This window comes from Pagrus major, chromosome 9 (assembly GCF_040436345.1).
Source record: "Pagrus major chromosome 9, Pma_NU_1.0".
Lineage (NCBI taxonomy): Eukaryota > Metazoa > Chordata > Actinopteri > Spariformes > Sparidae > Pagrus > Pagrus major.
In genome coordinates this window covers 22870612-22888446 of record NC_133223.1, presented here as the reverse complement: position 1 = coordinate 22888446, position 17835 = coordinate 22870612, and the positions used below count along the sequence as shown (strand labels likewise).

Below are 17835 nucleotides of genomic sequence, written 5' to 3'. Positions count from 1 at the left end.
TCACACAAAATTTAAGATGGTGTTTTTAGTTGCAGAAGTGTTTAAAATGGAGTCACTGACGTCCTCAGCAAATAAGGACATTATTTCTATGAGTTATTATTTTATACTCTAAATACTCCAGCTTTATACTTTATACTCTGGCTAAAAAACATCTTGCTGTCGGTCCCGTTTAGCAGTCATCTACTGCAGGTAATACACTGACTAGGGAGAAGTACCTCACCTCACAACCCCACAACCCCACATCAAAAGGCCCGAACTATCCCTTTAATATTCCTGCGCGTTTCAAGTGGACGGTAAACGCATTGAATAAAGCAACATAAAAGGTTGGAGGAGCGTAGATGAAAGCGTGGTTGCTTTGCAGTGGTTATCTTACTCATCTATGTCTTGTGTTACCAGCTTACAGTTCAGAGTGTGTGTTTGTGTTAAAGCGACATCACAAGGTTATAATCATTAAACACATTTTGGCCATATGGCAAGAGAGAATAGCTTCTTCTGATCACTACTGACTACTGGCTGCAGAGTCAGCTGCCCAAATGAATTGCTGCTATAATCAATGTTAGCATATTAGCGTCAGCATCTAACTTAATGTTCCCTCACTGGCCAGCAAATAGCCCGAAACTACCATTCAAAAATTTAATATACTTGAATATACACTTCATACGCAGCTTAGACGCTGAACTGACATAAATATACTTATAAGGCCTCACTGTGTACACAGTATATACACATGCAATGTCATTGTCACACCCATGCAAGTGATGTCATTAAGTGAGTAACTACAGCATGAATTAATAACAAAAAAGGTACCTGCTCTTGTTACAACACAGGTGCTGATGCATGGCTTCACTCGACAGACAGGTGTGACTTTTAGGTAACACGCTGGAGGTTTTGGTGACATCGACATCTGTTTTAAAATGAATAGATGTGAATCAACAGTTACATCCAAAGTCAATACAGTTATTTATGAGAGGAACATTGCAGACGGTCCTGATGATCGTCTGTGAGACTCAGGTCACAGTTAGTGTCATATTTCGGTAAACTAGTACACTATTTAACATCTGTATTCACTACAAAAATAAACATTGTCAGGTTTATTGTAACTGAAACACACCACAAGGAACTTTTAACTGGTTGTAAACAGTCTCAATTTAACACTGATGCCTCTTTATGACCTACATAAGCAAACAAGGCCATCAGTGAGAAGATTGGCTATTATTATATTGTTATTATAGGTACTATAAATGCCCGTCACCAGGTCAGATTCCGGTCATCGACGTCGGATAAGTCGTAAAGGAATAAGGAATATAAGTATAAGGAAAAAAGCTGCTCTGTAGTCTGGTGGTACGACACTAAAACAAAGTGTACTTTGTTTCACTGACTCCACAGCGGACACCGTAATCAGCAAAAAACAAAGCTTCCTATAGTAGCTTTAAAAAGACTGAAAAGTCCGTATTTGGAGGAGGTTCAGGGATGGACGGTCAGATAAACCACAGCAAATTCATTCAGGAGACTGTTGTTTGTGTCCACTGTGAAACTAGAAGTCAACAGCGAGTTCTAACATAGGTACGTTCCTAATAGAAGTAATGTAATGATTTTAACCCAAACCACAATGTTTTCCTCAAACTAACCATGTACTTTTCTTGCCTAAACCTCCCAAAACTGCAACCATACAACAGAGATCCAGTACATGTGTCGCCGTTACGCTGCAACTGTCATGTAGTTTGGGAACAGTGATATATGTGGTTCTGGGAGACACTAACAATCAACATACTCAGTCGTTTTGGTATGAGGGCGTGATGCTCAGTCAGTGCCAAGCAGGCCAGTGACATATGCACACCTCAGTCAATCATCATGGCATTTATTAAAGATGCCATTTTACTTTCCTGTATTGCATCAGACGTCACACTAACCCAGTGCAGCAGAGTCTCTACACTCTCATTGGCAACTTTCCAGCAGAGGCAGGCAGCTGTTTTCAGCAAACAAACTCACTGACAAAACCACTGTCCTACTGCTAAACATGAGACAAACTGAATCACTGAATAGCTGGTGAGGAACATTGAATACTGTATCAAAAAAACCTAAAAAGCCAGATGTTTATCAGAAGCAGGTGAAGACTAAATCAGAGCCTTGTAATATTTTATCAATTCACTAGAATGTGATAATAACATGTCAGGGTCTCGTGTCCGTCAGCTTGTTTCAGATCCTCTGCCGAATGACCAAAAATCAATGAATGCACATCAGAGAATTGTGATATTGATTTATGTTTTTTGGTTGATTGGTCTGTTTATCTTTGCATTTATTTTAGATATCTTGACAGCTACACGCCAGAGCTGTGAAGGGCCAATGACAGCTGCTTTAATCTTATTTCTTCATCCACATTTTTCTAACATCCAGGTTACTGCTGTCCAGTCATCTCTGGATTCTGTGCCACTGCAGACAAACACTGTGCTCCACACTCATAAAAGCAAATGGTTCCCTCTTGTGTCCATTTTGTGCCATTGCTCAATCTATTTCAGCTACACTGGGTTGTGGTGTAGTTTTGTCACTTGATGTAAATCTTTAGGGTCAACATTCACCGCTCGCTCTCAGGCTGAAGGATGGTGTGAGCCTGAAACTCTTCAGCTACAGGATCAGTTCACTGTTAACAGAAAAGAAAAAGAAGAAATGGATGGGAAGAGAAATGTGGCGATAAACAAATAAACATGGTTCTGTAATGCGTTACTGTTGTTTGTTGATTTATGTGTAGTTATTTCATCTGTTTCCTGTTGAATTGCATTTTTTTGTCTTACTGACACTGCGCTGTTTTCATTTTGTATTTTTTGTGGTTGTTGTGTTGATATGGGCCACAGGATGACTAGCACCCACTTTGTAGAAACTATTTGGGGTCCAATAAAGGATGAAGGCAGTGAAATGGTTAAAAAAAAGTAACAGGGTGAGCTCAGTCTCAAGTCCAGAACCCTATCATCAAAATGTTAAAAATGTCTTTCAATAATTTCATTTGGAGATCAGGAATAATATTTTCTGATTACATAAATCAACGGTCATATTTTGCCATAGTTTTCTGAGAGGAGCCCAGTTTAGAGGGACAGTTAACAAGTCAGGCCTGTTCTGACACATTCGCAATGAACAATTTTATGACTCACCCAAACATTTTCAGTCTTTTAAAGTATCATTGGTAAAGTCAGGAAAGCTATAATCACATTGAAAGGCAGAGAAAAGTGCCACTCACCTTTAGTGTAACATGATGATGTAGAAAAGGACAACGTGAAACGCTTATGAATCAGTCAACCCAACATGAAGATACAAGGGGATGTAGCTCAATCCCCAGATTCTTCACTCTTTGTGTGTCTTACCTTGTAGTCACAAGGGGGATGTAGCTCAGTGGTAGAGCGTGTGCTTTGCATGTACAAGGTCCTGGGTTCAATCCCCAGCATCTCCAACATGGCCTGAATTCTCCTGTGATACAGAGAGATCTCAAGTTACAACTGAAATGTTTATGCAGAGGCTCAAAAGGGATTCATCACTAATTTGGTCAAAGCTATAGAAGTACCAGTTATTGCAGGCTTTTCATATACATCGCTCTAACACAGCAGTCAACCTTCTTTAATACACAATGACAGACCCTGTTATAACTGCATTTAAATAGAGGAACAAAAGCCTCCTAGATTACTATGTAAAATATCCAAACTGTAAGCCGAGTAGATTGTTAGTAGCGTCAGGGATGTAGCTCAGTGGTAGAGCGTGTGCTTTGCATGTACAAGGTCCTGTGATCAATCCCCAGCATCTCCAACATGGCACTCTCTCTTCTTCAGTAATGTGTTGATAAACAACTGATTCTGTTGTAAGTCCTTCTGTTTCCACAGAGGGAGGTCTCTTTTAAGTGATTTATTCAATTACATCTCTGGGAACAACTAAAAGGCATGATAAAATTGATAAATTAATTTGTCAGGCAGCCTATAATATGAAATAAGGGGTATTTACAAGCTCCTGAGATCAATCCCCAGTATCTCCAACATGGCACTCTCTCTTCTTCAGTAATGTGTTCATAAACAACTCCTTCCATTTACACAGAGGGAGGTCTCTTTTAAGTGATTTATTGACATGTAATAAAACAACTTAAAGCAGAAATTGATTAATCTATACATCAGGCAGCCCCAACAGTAACATGTGGGGATGTAGCTCAGTGGTAGAGCGTGTGCTTTGCATGTACAAGGTCCTGGGATCAATCCCCAGCATCTCCAGCATACCTAAGAATCTTCCTTAATAAAAAGCACAGAGATCTGAATTTGTACTTTTCTTTTCTTCTTGGGATGTAGCTCAGTGTAGAGTGTGAACTTTGCATGTAAAACGCTCTGACACAGCACTCAACCTTCTTCAATAATACACAGTGACGGACCTTGTTACAACTGCCTTTACATAGCGGTACAAAAGCCTCCTACATTACCATGTAAAGTATCAGAATTGTACAAGGTCCTGGGATCAATCCCCGGCATCTCCAACATGGCTGTCACCCTTCTTCAATTACATAAAGCTGACTGATTCTCTTTAAACTGCATTTACAGAGAGGAAGGGCTCTTTACAGTGATGAACTGACATGTAATAAAACAACTGAAAGCTAAATGACTTTAGAAATTGATTAATTTATCCATCAGGCAGACCTATCACTAACATAAGGGGATGTAGCTCAGTGGTAGAGCGTGTGCTTCGCATGTACAAGGTCCTGGGATCAATCCCCAGCATCTCCAACATGGCTGATAACCTCTGATGAGCACAGAGATTTGAGTTTATAGCTGCTTTGTTTGCATAGGGGCACAAAAGGGATAAAATCAGACTTTAAATACAAAACCATCACTGTTTTGGTCAAATACGGTGAGAGGGATGTAACTCAGTGTGTGAACTTTGCATGTACAACGCTCCAACACAGCACTCAACCTTCTTTAATAATACAGTGACGGACTCTGTTATGACTGCATTTACATAGACGGAAAAAGGCTCCTACATTACTATGTAAAATATCTCAATTGTACAAGGTCCTGGGAAAGAAAATTGATTGATTTATTCATCAGGCAGACCTAACACTGATATAAGGGGGATGTAGCTCAGTGGTAGAGCGTGTGCTTTGCATGTACAAGGTCCTGGGATCAATCCCCAGCATCTCCAATGTAGCTGTCACCCTACTTCCATTACATAAAGCTGACTGATTTTCTTTGAACTGCATTTACAGAGAGAAAGGGCTCTTTACAGTGATGAATTGACATTTAATAAAACAACTAAAACCTAAAAGACTTTAGAAATTGATTAATTTATACATCGGGCAGCCATAACACTAATGTAAGGGGATGTAGCTCAGTGGTAGAGCGTGTGCTTTGCATGTACAAGGTCCTGGGATCAATCCCCAGCATCTCCAAGATAGCTGATAACCTCTGATGAGCACAGAGATCTGAGTTTGTAGCTGTTCTGTTCACACAAACGGGATGAAATCACACTTTAAATTGTACACATCCATCACTGATTTGGTCAAAAGTGGTGAGAAGGATGTAGCTCAGTGTAGAGTGTGAACTTTGCATGTACAACGCTCCAACACAGCACTTAACCTTCTTTAATAATACACAGTGACGGACCCTGTTATGATTACATGTACATAAAGGGAAAAAGGCTCCTACATTACTATGTAAAATATCTCAATTGTACAAGGTCCTGGGAAAGAAAATTTATTTATTTATTCATCAGGCAGACCTAACAGTGATATAAGGGGATGTAGCTCAGTGGTAGAGCGTGTGCTTTGCATGTACAAGGTCCTGGGATCAATCCCCAGCATCTCCAATGTAGCTGTCACCCTACTTCCGTTACATAAAGCTGACTGATTGTCTTTGAACTGCATTTATAGAGAGGAAGGGCTCTTTACAGTGATGAATTGACATGTAATATAAACACTAAAAGACTTTAGAAATTGATAAATTTATCCATCAGGCAGACAACACTAACATAAGGGGATGTAGAGCATGTGCTTCGCACGTACAAGGTCCTGGAATCAATCCCCAGCATCTCCAACATAGCTGATAACCTCTGATGAGCACAGAGATCTGAGTTTGTAGCTGTTCTGTTTGCACAAACAGGATGAAATCAGACTTTAAATTTATACAAATCCATCACTGATTTGGTCAAATGTGGTGAGAGGGATGTAGCTCAGTGTAGAGTGTGAACTTTGCATGTACATCACTCCAACACAGCACTCAACCTTCTTTAATAATACAAAGTGACGGACCCTGTTATAACTGCATTTACATAAAGGTACACTAGCCTTCTACATTACCATGTAAAATATCCAAATTGTACAAGGTCCTGGGATCAATCCCCGGCATCTCCAACATAGATGTCACCCTTCTTCAATTACTTAAAGCTGACTGATTCTCTTTAAACTGCATTTACAGAGAGGAAGGGCTCTTTAAAGTAATGAATTGACATGTAATACAACAATGACTTTAGAAATGGATCAATCTATCCATCAGGCAGACCTAACACTGATATAAGGGGATGTAGCTCAGTGGTAGAGCGTGTGCTTTGCATGTACAAGGTCCTGGGATCAATCCCCAGCATCTCCAACATAGCTGATAACCTCTGATGAGCACAGAGATCTGAGTTTGTAGCTGTTCTGTTTGCACAAACAGGATGAGTGAGAGGCATGTAGCTCAGTGTAGAGTGTGAACATCGCATGTACAACACAGCACTCAACCTTCTTTGATAATACACAGTGACGGACTCTGTTATGACTGCATTTACATAAAGGGAAAAAGGCTCCTACATTACTATATAAAATATCTCAACTGTACAAGATCCTGGGAAAGAAAATTGATTAATTTATTCATCAGGCAGACCTAACACTGATATAAGGGGGATGTAGTTCAGTGGTAGAGCGTGTGCTTTGCATGTACAAGGTCCTGGGATCAATCCCCAGCATCTCCAATGTAGCTGTCACCCTACTTCTGTTACATAAAGCTGACTGATTCTTTTTGAACTGCATTTACAGAGAGGAAGGGCTCTTTAGAGTGATGAATTGGCATGTAATATAACAACTAAAAGACTTTAGAAATTGATTAATTTATCCATCAGGCAGACAACACTAACATAAGGGGATGTAGCTCAGTGGTAGAGCGTGTGCTTTGCATGTACAAGGTCCTGGGATCAATCCCCAGCATCTCCAATGTAGCTGTCACCCTGCTTCTGTTACATAAAGCTGACTGATTCTTTTTGAACTGCATTTACAGAGAGGAAGGGCTCTTTAGAGTGATGAATTGGCATGTAATATAACAACTAAAAGACTTTAGAAATTGATTAATTTATCCATCAGGCAACACTAACATAAGGGGATGTAGCTCAGTGGTAGAGCGTGTGCTTTGCATGTACAAGGTCCTGGGATCAATCCCCAGCATCTCCAACATAGCTGATAACCTCTGATGAGCACAGAGATCTGAGTTTGTAGCGGTTCTGTTTGCACAAACAGGATGAAATCACACTTTAAATTTATACAAACCATCACTGATTTTGTCAAATATGGTGAGAGGGATGTAGCTCAGTGTAGAGTGTGAACTTTGCATATACAACGCTCCAACACAGCACTCAACCTTCTTTAATAATACACAGTGACGGACTCTGTTATGACTGCATTTACATAAAGGGAAAAAGGCTCCTACATTACTATATAAAATATCTCAATTGTGCAAGGTCCTGGGAAAGAAAAATGATTAGTTTATTCATCAGGCAGACCTAACAGTGATGTAAGGGGAATGTAGCTCAGTGGTAGAGCGTGTGCTTTGCATGTACTAGGTCCTTGGATCAATCCCCAGCATCTCCAATGTAGCTAATAACCTCTGTTGAGCCCAGAGATCTGAATTTGCAGATGTTCAATTTCCATAGAGGCACAAAAGAAATGAAATCAGACTTTAAACTTTATACAAATCCATCACTGATTTGGTCAAATGTGGTGAGAGGGATGTAGCTCAGTGTAGAGTGTGAACTTTGCATGTACTACGCTCCAACACAGTACTCAACCTTCTTTAATAATACAAAGTAACGGACCCTGTTATGACTGCATTTACATAGAGGTACACTAGCCTTCTACATTACCATGTAAAGTATCCAAATTGTACAAGGTCTTGGGATCAATCCCTGGCATCTCCAACATGGCTGTCACCCTTCTTCAATTACTTAAAGCTGACTGATTCTCTTTGAACTGCATTTACAGAGAGGAAGGGCTATTTACAGTGATGAATTGACATGTAATAAAACAACTAAAAGTTAAATGACTGTAGAAAGTGATTAATTTATCCATCAGGCAGACCTGTTACTGACGTAAGGGGATGTAGCTCAGTGGTAGAGCGTGTGCTTTGCATGTACAAGGTCCTGGGACCAATCCCCAGCATCTCCAACGTGGTACTCTCTCTTCTTCAGTAATGTGTTGATAAACAACTGATTCTGTTGTAACTCCTTCTGTTTCCACAGAGGCAGGTCTCTTTTAAGTGATTTATTCAATTACATCTCTGGGAACAACTAAAAGGCATGATAAAATTGATAAATTAATTTGTCAGGCAGACTATAATATGAAATAAGGGGTATTTACAAGCTCCTGAGATCAATCCCCAGTATCTCCAACATGGCACTCTCTCTTCTTCAGTAATGTGTTCATAAACAACTCCTTCCATTTACACAGAGGGAGGTCTCTTTTAAGTGATTTATTGACATGTAATAAAACAACTTAAAGCAGAAATTGATTAATCTATACATCAGGCAGCCCCAACAGTAACATGTGGGGATGTAGCTCAGTGGTAGAGCGTGTGCTTTGCATGTACAAGGTCCTGGGATCAATCCCCAGCATCTCCAGCATACCTAAGAATCTTCCTTAATAAAAAGCACAGAGATCTGAATTTATACTTTTCTTTTCTTCTTGGGATGTAGCTCAGTGTAGAGTGTGAACTTTGCATGTAAAACGCTCTGACACAGCACTCAACCTTCTTCAATAATACACAGTGACGGACCTTGTTACAACTGCCTTTACATAGCGGTACAAAAGCCTCCTACATTACCATGTAAAGTATCAGAATTGTACAAGGTCCTGGGATCAATCCCTGGCATCTCCAACATGGCTGTCACCCTTCTTCAATTACATAAAGCTGACTGATTCTCTTTAAACTGCATTTACAGAGAGGAAGGGCTCTTTACAGTGATGAACTGACATGTAATAAAACAACTGAAAGCTAAATGACTTTAGAAATTGATTAATTTATCCATCAGGCAGACCTATCACTAACATAAGGGGATGTAGCTCAGTGGTAGAGCGTGTGCTTCGCATGTACAAGGTCCTGGGATCAATCCCCAGCATCTCCAACATGGCTAATAACCTCTGATGAGCACAGAGATCTGAGTTTATAGCTGCTTTGTTTGCATAGGGGCACAAAAGGGATAAAATCAGACTTTAAATACAAAACCATCACTGTTTTGGTCAAATACGGTGAGAGGGATGTAACTCAGTGTGTGAACTTTGCATGTACAACGCTCCAACACAGCACTCAACCTTCTTTAATAATACACAGTGACGGACCCTGTTATGATTACATGTACATAAAGGGAAAAAGGCTCCTACATTACTATGTAAAATATCTCAATTGTACAAGGTCCTGGGAAAGAAAATTGTTTTATTTATTCATCAGGCAGACCTAACAGTGATATAAGGGGGATGTAGCTCAGTGGTAGAGCATGTGCTTTGCATGTACAAGGTCCTGGGATCAATCCCCAGCATCTCCAACATAGCTAATAACCTCTGTTGAGCACAGAGATCTGAATTTGCAGATGTTCAATTTCCATAGAGGCACAAAAGGGATGAAATCAGACTTTAAACTTTTATACAAATCCATCACTGATTTGGTCAAATGTGGTGAGAGGGATGTAGCTCAGTGTAGAGTGTGAACTTTGCATATACAACGCTCCAACACAGCACTCAACCTTCTTTAATAATACAAAGTGACGGACCCTGTTATGACTGCATTTACATAAAGGTACACTAGCCTTCTACATTACCATGTAAAATATCCAAATTGTACAAGGTCCTGGGATCAATCCCCGGCATCTCCAACATGGCTGTCACCCTTCTTCAATTACTTAAAGCTGACTGATTCTCTTTGAACTGCATTTACAGAGAGGAAGGGCTCTTTACAGTGATGAATTGACATGTAATACAACAACTGAAAGCTAAATTACTTTAGAAAGCGATTAATTTATCCATCAGGCAGACCTGTTACTGACGTAAGGGGATGTAGCTCAGTGGTAGAGCGTGTGCTTTGCATGTACAAGGTCCTGGGTTCAATCCCCAGCATCTCCAACATGGCCTGAATTCTCCTGAAATATTAAACAGAGGTCTCAATTTAGAGCTGAAATGTTTACACAGGGGTTCAAGGTAAGTTATCCATCACTAATTTGGTCAAAGCTATAGAGAGGGAAGTAGCACAGTTATTGTGGGCTTTTTATATACATCGCTCTAACACAGCAGTCAACCCTCTTTAATAATATACAATGACAGAGCCTGTTATAACTGCATTTACATAGGGCAGCAAAAGCCTCCTACATTACTATGTAAAATATCTGAATTGTAAGCTGAATAGAATAGAGCACACATTACGTGGGGGATGTAGCTCAGTGGTAGAGCGTGTGCTTTGCATGTACAAGGTCCTGGGATCAATCCCCAGCATCTCCAACATAGCTGATAACCTCTGATGAGCACAGAGATCTGAGTTTGTAGCTGTTCTGTTTGCATAGCAGCACAAAAGGGATGATATCAGACTTTCCAAATTTATACAAATCCATCACTGATTTGGTCAAATGTCATGACAGGGATGTAGCTCAGTGTAGAGCGTGTGCTTCACAGGACCATGTACAAGGTCCTGTGATCAACCCCCAGCATCTCCAACATGGCACTCTCTCTTCTTCAGTAATGTGTTGATAAACAACTGATTCTGTTGTAACTCCTTCTGTTTCCACAGAGGCAGGTCTCTTTTAAGTGATTATTCAATTACATCTCTGGGAACAACTAAAAGGCATGATAAAATTGATAAATTAATTTGTCAGGCAGCCTATAATATGAAATAAGGGGTATTTAGGTCAGTGGTAGGGCGTGTGCTTTGCATGTACACGCTCCTGCGATCAATCTCCAGCATCTCCAACATAGCTGTCAACCTTATTCAATAACATAAAGCTGACTGACTCTCTTTGAACTGCATACAGAGAGGAAGGGATTAGAGTGATGAATTGACATGTAATAAAACAACTAAAAGCTAAAAGACTTAAGAAATTGATTGATTTATTCATCAGGCAGACCTAACACTGATATAAGGGGGATGTAGCTCAGTGGTAGAGCGTGTGCTTTGCATGTACAAGGTCCTGGGATCAATCCCCAGCATCTCCAATGTGGCTGTCACCCTACTTCTGTTACATAAAGCTGACTGATTGTCTTTGAACTGCATTTACAGAGAGGAAGGGCTCTTTACAGTGATGAATTGACATGTAATATAAACACTAAAAGACTTTAGAAATTGATTAATTTATACATCAGGCAGACCTATCACTAACATAAGGGGATGTAGCTCAGTGGTAGAGCGTGTGCTTCGCATGTACAAGGTCCTGGGATCAATCCCCAGCATCTCCAACACAGCTGATGAGCACAGAGATCTGAGTTTGTAGCTGTTCTCTTTGCACAAACAGGATGAAATCACACTTTAAATATATACAAATCCATCACTGATTTAGTCAAATATGGTGAGAGGGATGTAGCTCAGTGTAGAGTGTGAACTTTGCATGTACTACGCTCCAACACAGCACTCAACCTTCTTTAATAATACACAGTGATGGACTCTGTTATGATTACATGTACATAAAGGGAAAAAGGCTCCTACATTACTATGTAAAATATCTCAATTGTACAAGGTCCTGGGAAAGAAAATTGATTTATTTATTCATCAGGCAGACCTAACACTGATATAAGGGGGATGTAGCTCAGTGGTAGAGTGTGTGCTTCGCATGTACAAGGTCCTGGGATCAATCCCCAGCATCTCCAACATAGCTGATAACCTCTGTTGAGCCCAGAGATCTGAATTTGCAGATGTTCAATTTCCATAGAGGCACAAAAGGGATGAAATCAGACTTTAAACTTTATACAAATCCATCACTGATTTGGTCAAATGTGGTGAGAGGGATGTAGCTCAGTGCAGAGTGTGAACTTTGCATGTACAACGCTCTGACACAGCACTCAACCTTCTTCAATAATACACAGTGACGGACCTTGTTACAACTGCCTTTACATAGCGGTACAAAAGCCTCCTACATTACCATGTAAAGTATCCAAATTGTACAAGGTCCTGGGATCAATCCCCGGCATCTCCAACATGGCTGTCACCCTTCTTCAATTACATAAAGCTGACTGATTCTCTTTGAACTGCATTTACAGAGAGGAAGGGCTCTTTACAGTGATGAACTGACATGTAATAAAACTGAAAGCTAAATGACTTTAGAAATTGATTAATTTATCCATCAGGCAGACCTATCACTAACATAAGGGGATGTAGCTCAGTGGTAGAGCGTGTGCTTTGCATGTACAAGGTCCTGGGATCAATCCCCAGCATCTCCAACATGGCTGATAACCTCTGATGAGCACAGAGATCTGAGTTTATAGCTGCTTTGTTTGCATAGAGGCACAAAAGGGATAAAATCAGACTTTAAATACAAAACCATCACTGTTTTGGTCAAATATGGTGAGAGGGATGTAACTCAGTGTGTGAACTTTGCATGTACAACGCTCCAACACAGCACTCAACCTTCTTTAATAATACAGTGACGGACTCTGTTATGACTGCATTTACATAGACGGAAAAAGGCTCCTACATTACTATATAAAATATCTCAATTTTGCAAGGTCCTGGGAAAGAAAAATGATTAATTTATTCATCAGGCAGACCTAACACTGATATAAGGGGGATGTAGCTCAGTGGTAGAGTGTGTGCTTTGCATGTACAAGGTCCTGGGATCAATCCCCAGCATCTCCAATGTGGCTGTCACCCTACTTCTGTTACATAAAGCTGACTGATTGTCTTTGAACTGCATTTATAGAGAGGAAGGGCTCTTTACAGTGATGAATTGACATGTAATATAAACACTAAAAGACTTTAGAAATAGATTAATTTATCCATCAGGCAGACAACACTAACATAAGGGGATGTAGCTCAGTGGTAGAGCAAGGTCAATTTAACTTTTTTAAAATTATTTTCAATGAAGAAAAAAATGGTCTCAGGGCAGAAGTTGTCTAAGGGCAGGTGAATCTCTCCTGATCTCAGGGCAGAAGTTGTGAATCCCTCCTGGTCTCAGGGCAGAATTCGTGTTCTTCTGTTTTAAGGCAACGTAGTTGGAAAAAAGGGAGTCAACTGTCTCCTCTGGTCTCAGGGCAGAAGTTGTTTTGTAGGATTTTCCTCATGGCTGTTTAGTCTCATCTGGTCTCAGGGCAGAGACCATTGTTTCCCACAATTTTGTCTGAGGGCAGGTGAATCCCTCCTGGTCTCAGGGCAGAAGTTGTCTGAGGGCAGTCAACTGTCTCTAAAAATGTCAAATTATCAAGATTTCAAAGAGTTACTAACCTCGTCATGAAGCAGTTAGGCTAATCAGGGGTCCTTCTCCGTGATATAATTTCCTGTCACATGGTCTTCTTGCACAAATTAAGAAAATGGCTCCTTGAATGTTGGTTACACCACCTTGACACTTTAGGAAGTTGACTTGACAGACACATTTATTCAGAACAATGGTGTTCCATTTATTTTATTCATTATTAAACAACACAAGTGTAAGATTATGCCAAACTAGTTGATAGGGTTTTTTATTGAGAATTTCACCTTTTTGAACAAGTTAAACTATGTGGTACGAAGTTTTTATGGTTACACCTCATTGACATTTTTGCCATTATCCCCTGAATATTCTCTGAAAATTGATTAAATCCAGAAATTTTAGATGAGGTCTTCAAAAAGAGAATGTATGCAAATAATTTGTACGTTTATTTTCAAATTTTAACCTTTTTAAATTCAACTGAACCATAAGAACAGAAAAAAAATTGCATCACGTCATTGACCCTTACACAGAGGTAGGTCTCTTTTAAGTGATTTATTCAATTACATCTCTCTGAACAATTAAAAGGCATGATAAAATTGGTAATTAATTTATCAGGCATGATGACATAATGGGGATGTAGCTCAGTGGTAGAGCGTGTGCTTTGCATGTACAAGGTCCTGGGATCAATCCCCAGCATCTCCAATGTAGCTGTCACCCTACTTCTGTTACATAAAGCTGACTGATTGTCTTTGAACTGCATTTATAGAGAGGAAGGGCTCTTTAGAGTGATGAATTTACATGTAATGTAACAACTAAAAGACTTTAGAAATTGATTAATTTATCCATCAGGCAGACAACACTAACATAAGGGGATGTAGCTCAGTGGTAGAGCGTGTGCTTCGCATGTACAAGGTCCTGGGATCAATCCCCAGCATCTCCAACACAGCTGATAACCTCTGACGAGCACAGAGATCTGAGTTTGTAGCTGTTCTGTTTGCACAAACAGGATGAAATCACACTTTAAATGTATACACATCCATCACTGATTTTGTCAAATATGGTGAGAGGGATGTAGCTCAGTGTAGAGTGTGAACTTTGCATGTACTACGCTCCAACACAGTACTCAACCTTCTTTAATAATATACAGTGATGGACTCTGTTATGATTACATGTACATAAAGGGGAAAAGGCTCCTACATTACTATGTAAAATATCTCAATTGTACAAGGTCCTGGGAAAGAAAATTCATTAATTTATTCATCAGGCAGACCTAACACTGACATAAGGGGATGTAGCTCAGTGGTAGAGCGTGTGCTTTGCATGTACAATGTCCTGGGTTCAATCCCCAGCATCTCCAACATGGCCTTAATTCTCCTGAAATATTAAACAGAGGTCTCAATTTAGAGCTGAAATGTTTACACAGGGGTTCAAGGTAAGTTATCCATCACTAATTTGGTCAAAACTATAGAGAGGGAAGTTGATAAACAACTGATTCTGTTGTAACTCCTTCTGTTTCCACAGAGGCAGGTCTCTTTTAAGTGATTTATTCAATTACATCTCTGGGAACAACTAAAATGCATGATAAAATTGATAAATTAATTTATCAGGCAGACTATAATATGAAATAAGGGGTATTTAGGTCAGTGGTAGGGCGTGTGCTTTGCATGTACACGCTCCTGCGATCAATCTCCAGCATCTCCAACATAGCTGTCACCCTTATTCAATAACATAAAGCTGACTGATTGTCTTTGAACTGCATTTATAGAGAGGAAGGGCTCTTTAGAGTGATGAATTGACATGTAATATAACAACTAAAAGACTTTAGAAATTGATTAATTTATCCATCAGGCAGACAACACTAACATAAGGGGATGTAGAGCATGTGCTTCGCACGTACAAGGTCCTGGGATCAATCCCCAGCATCTCCAACATAGCTGATAACCTCTGACGAGCACAGAGATCTGAGTTTGTAGCTGTTCTGTTTGCACAAACAGGATGAAATCACACTTTAAATGTATACACATCCATCACTGATTTTGTCAAATATGGTGAGAGGGATGTAGCTCAGTGTAGAGTGTGAACTTTGCATGTACATCGCTCCAACACAGCACTCAACCTTCTTTAATAATACACAGTGATGGACTCTGTTATGATTACATGTACATAAAGGGGAAAAGGCTCCTACAATACTATGTAAAATATCTCAATTGTACAAGGTCCTGGGAAAGAAAATTCATTAATTTATTCATCAGGCAGACCTAACACTGACATAAGGGGATGTAGCTCAGTGGTAGAGCGTGTGCTTTGCATGTACAAGGTCCTGGGTTCAATCCCCAGCATCTCCAACTTGGCCTTAATTCTCCTGAAATATTAAACAGAGGTCTCAATTTAGAGCTGAAATGTTTACACAGAGGCTCAAAGGTTACCAAGGTAAGTTATCCATCACTAATTTGGTCAAAGCTATAGAGAGGGAAGTAGCACAGTTATTGTGGGCTTTTTATATACATCGCTCTAACACAGCAGTCAACCCTCTTTAATAATATACAATGACAGAGCCTGTTATAACTGCATTTACATAGGGCAGCAAAAGCCTCCTACATTACTATGTAAAATATCTGAATTGTAAGCTGAATAGAATAGAGCACACGTTACGTGGGGGATGTAGCTCAGTGGTAGAGCGTGTGCTTTGCATGTACAAGGTCCTGGGATCAATCCCCAGCATCTCCAACATAGCTGATAACCTCTGATGAGCACAGAGATTTGAGTTTGTAGCTGTTCTGTTTGCATAGCAGCACAAAAGGGATGATATCAGACTTTCTAAATTTATACAAATCCATCACTGATTTGGTCAAATGTCATGACAGGGATGTAGCTCAGTGTAGAGCGTGTGCTTCACAGGACCATGTACAAGGTCCTGGGATCAATCCCCAGCATCTCCAACATGGCACTCTCTCTTCTTCAGTAATGTGTTGATAAACAACTGATTCTGTTGTAACTCCTTCTGTTTCCACAGAGGCGGGTCTCTTTTAAGTGATTTATTCAATTACATCTCTGGGAACAACTAAAAGGCATGATAAAATTGATAAATTAATTTATCAGGCAGCCTATAATATGAAATAAGGGGTATTTAGGTCAGTGGTAGGGCGTGTGCTTTGCATGTACACGCTCCTGCGATCAATCTCCAGCATCTCCAACATAGCTGTCACCCTTATTCAATAACATAAAGCTGACTGACTCTCTTTGAACTGCATACAGAGAGGAAGGGATTAGAGTGATGAATTGACATGTAATAAAACAACTAAAAGCTAAAAGACTTAAGAAGTTGATTAATTTATCCATCAGGCAAACAACACTAACATAAGGGGATGTAGCTCAGTGGTAGAGCGTGTGCTTCGCATGTACAAGGTCCTGGGATCAATCCCCAGCATCTGCAACATGGCTGATAATCTCTGATGAGCACAGAGATCTGAGTTTGTAGCTGTTCTGTTTGCACAAACGGGATGAAATCAGACTTCAACCTTTATACAAATCCATCACTGATTTGGTCAAATGTGGTGAGAGGGATGTAGCTCAGTGTAGAGTGTGAACTTTGCACGTACAACGCTCCAACACCTTCTTTAATAATACACAGTGAAGGATCCTGTTATAACTGCATTTACACAGAGGTACAAAAGCCTATATCACTATGTTTAATATCTGAATTGTGAGCCAGCCAGCAGCAGTAACAAGGGGCATGTAGCTCTGGATGTATAAGATCCTTGGGTCAATCCCCAGCATCTCCATTGGGGGTAGACAGATTATGGATTGAAGTGTTGACATGCAATTTAACAATGTAGATTTTGCTAAAAGACTTTAGAAATTGTTTAAATCATTCATCAGGCAGCCCTAACACTGATATAAGGGGGATGTAGCTCAGTGGTAGAGCGTGTGCTTCGCATGTACAAGGTCCTGGGATCAATCCCCAGCATCTCCAGTTATATGCTTTGCTAACACCAAATTTATAAGGAGACAGTCATAGCTAAAAAATGCATTTATAAATAGGAACTGATTTGTATTTGCTACGTAATCAGAGGGAGCTGAGGGCTTTTGAAAATGCGATGCCATTTCTTTTTCCATTCTGACTCCATTTCAGGACTACTGACTGAGTGTATGACTGAAGCATTAATCAACATAGAGGTGGACAATTTAGCTATATGACAA

General features: G+C 39.9%; 29 non-coding genes across 29 annotated transcripts; all 29 read left to right on the top strand.

The window, feature by feature from the left end:
• Positions 1-3367: 3367 nt before the first annotated feature.
• Positions 3368-3439, top strand: trnaa-ugc (transfer RNA alanine (anticodon UGC)). Its single transcript has one exon. It is a non-coding gene; the product is annotated as a tRNA-Ala (tRNA).
• A 278-nt stretch (positions 3440-3717) lies between these two features.
• On the top strand, positions 3718-3789 carry trnaa-ugc (transfer RNA alanine (anticodon UGC)). Its single transcript has one exon. It is a non-coding gene; the product is annotated as a tRNA-Ala (tRNA).
• Positions 3790-4169: 380 nt separating this feature from the next.
• On the top strand, positions 4170-4241 carry trnaa-ugc (transfer RNA alanine (anticodon UGC)). Its single transcript has one exon. It is a non-coding gene; the product is annotated as a tRNA-Ala (tRNA).
• Positions 4242-4673: 432 nt separating this feature from the next.
• Positions 4674-4745, top strand: trnaa-cgc (transfer RNA alanine (anticodon CGC)). Its single transcript has one exon. It is a non-coding gene; the product is annotated as a tRNA-Ala (tRNA).
• Positions 4746-5088: 343 nt separating this feature from the next.
• Positions 5089-5160, top strand: trnaa-ugc (transfer RNA alanine (anticodon UGC)). The gene has a single exon. It is a non-coding gene; the product is annotated as a tRNA-Ala (tRNA).
• Positions 5161-5335: 175 nt separating this feature from the next.
• trnaa-ugc (transfer RNA alanine (anticodon UGC)) lies at positions 5336-5407 on the top strand. The gene has a single exon. It is a non-coding gene; the product is annotated as a tRNA-Ala (tRNA).
• Positions 5408-5751: 344 nt separating this feature from the next.
• On the top strand, positions 5752-5823 carry trnaa-ugc (transfer RNA alanine (anticodon UGC)). Its single transcript has one exon. It is a non-coding gene; the product is annotated as a tRNA-Ala (tRNA).
• Positions 5824-6530: 707 nt separating this feature from the next.
• On the top strand, positions 6531-6602 carry trnaa-ugc (transfer RNA alanine (anticodon UGC)). Its single transcript has one exon. It is a non-coding gene; the product is annotated as a tRNA-Ala (tRNA).
• A 289-nt stretch (positions 6603-6891) lies between these two features.
• On the top strand, positions 6892-6963 carry trnaa-ugc (transfer RNA alanine (anticodon UGC)). The gene has a single exon. It is a non-coding gene; the product is annotated as a tRNA-Ala (tRNA).
• A 166-nt stretch (positions 6964-7129) lies between these two features.
• trnaa-ugc (transfer RNA alanine (anticodon UGC)) lies at positions 7130-7201 on the top strand. Its single transcript has one exon. It is a non-coding gene; the product is annotated as a tRNA-Ala (tRNA).
• A 162-nt stretch (positions 7202-7363) lies between these two features.
• Positions 7364-7435, top strand: trnaa-ugc (transfer RNA alanine (anticodon UGC)). Its single transcript has one exon. It is a non-coding gene; the product is annotated as a tRNA-Ala (tRNA).
• A 918-nt stretch (positions 7436-8353) lies between these two features.
• On the top strand, positions 8354-8425 carry trnaa-ugc (transfer RNA alanine (anticodon UGC)). Its single transcript has one exon. It is a non-coding gene; the product is annotated as a tRNA-Ala (tRNA).
• A 380-nt stretch (positions 8426-8805) lies between these two features.
• trnaa-ugc (transfer RNA alanine (anticodon UGC)) lies at positions 8806-8877 on the top strand. The gene has a single exon. It is a non-coding gene; the product is annotated as a tRNA-Ala (tRNA).
• A 432-nt stretch (positions 8878-9309) lies between these two features.
• On the top strand, positions 9310-9381 carry trnaa-cgc (transfer RNA alanine (anticodon CGC)). The gene has a single exon. It is a non-coding gene; the product is annotated as a tRNA-Ala (tRNA).
• A 345-nt stretch (positions 9382-9726) lies between these two features.
• trnaa-ugc (transfer RNA alanine (anticodon UGC)) lies at positions 9727-9798 on the top strand. The gene has a single exon. It is a non-coding gene; the product is annotated as a tRNA-Ala (tRNA).
• A 502-nt stretch (positions 9799-10300) lies between these two features.
• trnaa-ugc (transfer RNA alanine (anticodon UGC)) lies at positions 10301-10372 on the top strand. Its single transcript has one exon. It is a non-coding gene; the product is annotated as a tRNA-Ala (tRNA).
• A 300-nt stretch (positions 10373-10672) lies between these two features.
• trnaa-ugc (transfer RNA alanine (anticodon UGC)) lies at positions 10673-10744 on the top strand. The gene has a single exon. It is a non-coding gene; the product is annotated as a tRNA-Ala (tRNA).
• A 636-nt stretch (positions 10745-11380) lies between these two features.
• trnaa-ugc (transfer RNA alanine (anticodon UGC)) lies at positions 11381-11452 on the top strand. Its single transcript has one exon. It is a non-coding gene; the product is annotated as a tRNA-Ala (tRNA).
• A 168-nt stretch (positions 11453-11620) lies between these two features.
• trnaa-cgc (transfer RNA alanine (anticodon CGC)) lies at positions 11621-11692 on the top strand. The gene has a single exon. It is a non-coding gene; the product is annotated as a tRNA-Ala (tRNA).
• Positions 11693-12028: 336 nt separating this feature from the next.
• Positions 12029-12100, top strand: trnaa-cgc (transfer RNA alanine (anticodon CGC)). The gene has a single exon. It is a non-coding gene; the product is annotated as a tRNA-Ala (tRNA).
• Positions 12101-12598: 498 nt separating this feature from the next.
• Positions 12599-12670, top strand: trnaa-ugc (transfer RNA alanine (anticodon UGC)). The gene has a single exon. It is a non-coding gene; the product is annotated as a tRNA-Ala (tRNA).
• Positions 12671-13013: 343 nt separating this feature from the next.
• trnaa-ugc (transfer RNA alanine (anticodon UGC)) lies at positions 13014-13085 on the top strand. Its single transcript has one exon. It is a non-coding gene; the product is annotated as a tRNA-Ala (tRNA).
• A 1180-nt stretch (positions 13086-14265) lies between these two features.
• trnaa-ugc (transfer RNA alanine (anticodon UGC)) lies at positions 14266-14337 on the top strand. The gene has a single exon. It is a non-coding gene; the product is annotated as a tRNA-Ala (tRNA).
• Positions 14338-14503: 166 nt separating this feature from the next.
• trnaa-cgc (transfer RNA alanine (anticodon CGC)) lies at positions 14504-14575 on the top strand. The gene has a single exon. It is a non-coding gene; the product is annotated as a tRNA-Ala (tRNA).
• Positions 14576-14920: 345 nt separating this feature from the next.
• Positions 14921-14992, top strand: trnaa-ugc (transfer RNA alanine (anticodon UGC)). Its single transcript has one exon. It is a non-coding gene; the product is annotated as a tRNA-Ala (tRNA).
• A 916-nt stretch (positions 14993-15908) lies between these two features.
• trnaa-ugc (transfer RNA alanine (anticodon UGC)) lies at positions 15909-15980 on the top strand. The gene has a single exon. It is a non-coding gene; the product is annotated as a tRNA-Ala (tRNA).
• A 310-nt stretch (positions 15981-16290) lies between these two features.
• On the top strand, positions 16291-16362 carry trnaa-ugc (transfer RNA alanine (anticodon UGC)). The gene has a single exon. It is a non-coding gene; the product is annotated as a tRNA-Ala (tRNA).
• Positions 16363-16996: 634 nt separating this feature from the next.
• On the top strand, positions 16997-17068 carry trnaa-cgc (transfer RNA alanine (anticodon CGC)). The gene has a single exon. It is a non-coding gene; the product is annotated as a tRNA-Ala (tRNA).
• A 468-nt stretch (positions 17069-17536) lies between these two features.
• Positions 17537-17608, top strand: trnaa-cgc (transfer RNA alanine (anticodon CGC)). Its single transcript has one exon. It is a non-coding gene; the product is annotated as a tRNA-Ala (tRNA).
• The last annotated feature ends 227 nt before the right edge of the window (positions 17609-17835 follow it).